Here is a 2,484-nt window from a genome sequence, read left to right as displayed (position 1 = left end):
AATTTGTCTACGAGATTTTATTCTATTTTTAAAACTTTAAGTATTTAAAATGGATTAAAAATCATGTCTATAGCCCGAGTTTCCATCCCCTGTTATTTTATATAAGAATATTCGAGAAAGTTTAGGGGAGATCACTCCCGGTTTATTTTTATTCTAACTTGGTTTAATAGCCTTTCGTATTAATCAGTCGCAAGGAAACAATCGAAAATTAAAAACGGATCTTTTTAAAATCTTGAAGTGGAAATTTTATATAACAAAATTATGGCAGTTGGCAGCTTTATTAGTTTTTTTTTAAATTTCTGATTAATATAGATTAATGGCTTTTTGTGTTTGACAGGTTTCATTAATTATACAATAATAGACTAATCTGCTGGTAAAATTAAATTCGTGTACGATTTTAATACCCGAAAAAGCTATTATAGTATAGATATAGTAACTGAAACAATGTATCAACCAAAGGCATTCGTCTAGAATTTATCAAGCACATTTTTTATTCACAAGAGATTTATTTAAATTTAGAAATCATGTTGTATTTTTTATAGAAACGACGCCCATAACAATGCTAAGAGTTTTATAATTTAAAAAAACATACTAAACCGAAAAACAACGGTCGTTAGCTGGTGTTTTAAAAGACATTGTACAATTTTTCGTCTTAGCATTCTTCAATCACGTTTAAAGAAATACGAATCTCTGGGTAAAACTTTTTTTTAATTAAGACTTATCTGCTCTTTATTAATTATTACTTTATTTAGTTTTTTAGACGCAGAAAAAACAATTTCTAGGATCGATTTACAGTCGAGATAGATAAGAGAGATTAAAAAGTTTTTTTTTTCGTCTTTCGACGAATCGACTGAACGTTTAATTTGTAATTCAGCTAGGGGTTTTTTTTAATATAACACAGGATGTGAAAAGTTTCGGTTTTTTAATCAGTGTGCGAAATCTAATGTTTTTATATAGCGCCAAATATTATGTTCTTTATGTGGCTTGAAATATGAGGTTTTATATGTCGTAAAATATGATGTTGTAGTAGAGCGTCAAATGATGTGTTTTTTTTAATATGACGTGAAATAATGTCATTTTATATGACGTGAAATATGTTTTTTTGTGTGATGTGAAATATGGTTTTATGTGGTATGATAAATGATGTTTTTTATATGGTTTAAAATATGTTTTTATATAGCGTGAAATGTGATGTTTATTATACGGTGTGACAAGTTATGTATCACTAGAGAGGCTTTCTGTCCTCGCGTTATCAAATTATATATAACTCAGTGGTCAAATTACATATAACCCAGTGGTCAAATTACATATAACCCAGTTGTCAAATTACATATAACCCAGTGGTCAAATTACATATAACCCAGTGGTCAAATTACATATAACCCAGTGGTCAAATTACATATAACCCAGTGGTCAAATTACATATAACCCAGTGGTCAAATTACATATAACCCAGTGGTCAAATTACGTATGAATGAGTGGTCAAATTAAATATGATTGAGCGGTCAGAATACATATAATGACTACTGTACTACATACTAATCACCCCATTATTTAAATATCACAAAATAAATTTTCATTTGAATATGTTTGAACTCACACTTCAGAAACAAACAAGAGGACATAATCCATATTTTAAAATGACTGTTCAGAAGAGTAATCCCTGTTGTTTTTTTTTAAGCCGACAGCTAGGTGACCCTATTGAAGCCTTGTATAATAATCATTAAAAAAGTTTTAAAAAACCCACGTTTTCTGATTGAACTAAAAAGTAGAAAATAAATGCTATAGGCCCTACATCACAATAATGCAAGCGATCACTCTACTATAAGCGATCAAAAACGTGGGGCGCCGAAGTAAAAGTTATATTACTATTGATTAGATAATACTATTGACTTTTATTAGGGAGCTTGTAGAGAGTCAACAGTATTAGAAACTGTAAGAAAATCACGGTGCCCCACATTTTTGATCGCTTATAGTAGAGTGATCGCTTGCATTATTGTGATGTATAGCATTTATTTTCTACTTTTTAGTTCAATCAGAAAACGTGGGTTTTTTAAAACATTTTAATGATTATTATTTTCTACTTTTTAGTCTTTGTCTGTTTGCTTGCATTAAAATCTTGCTATCGATTTTATCTTTTCACTTTTTTTTGGGTAAACGAAGACAACTCGTAAAAAGACAACTCGTAAAAAGACAACTCGTAAAAAACACGTTGTGTGAATACGTTACTGACTAGAACACATAGATTTGAACCCGTGTCGAGTGAGATAGCAATCGTGTGCCCAACCACTCGACCACATCGCCTCCCCCATACTGGCCACCAGTTGTTACGGTTGTTTGTACACAAATTACAGTTACTGGGTTATGTCCCTTTTTCCCACGTTTTTACTACAACGAGCCGACCCGCGGCGTATCATACGCCGCTATTTAGTTGATTTATTTTCTACTTTCAGTAATTCTTAATTTGTGAATTCGACAGTTCCA

Source organism: Physella acuta, unplaced genomic scaffold, assembly GCF_028476545.2.
Source record: "Physella acuta isolate Inbredline_101_S28 unplaced genomic scaffold, ASM2847654v3 ptg001800l, whole genome shotgun sequence".
Classification (NCBI taxonomy): domain Eukaryota; kingdom Metazoa; phylum Mollusca; class Gastropoda; family Physidae; genus Physella; species Physella acuta.
Note: the sequence above shows the minus strand (reverse complement) of the source record.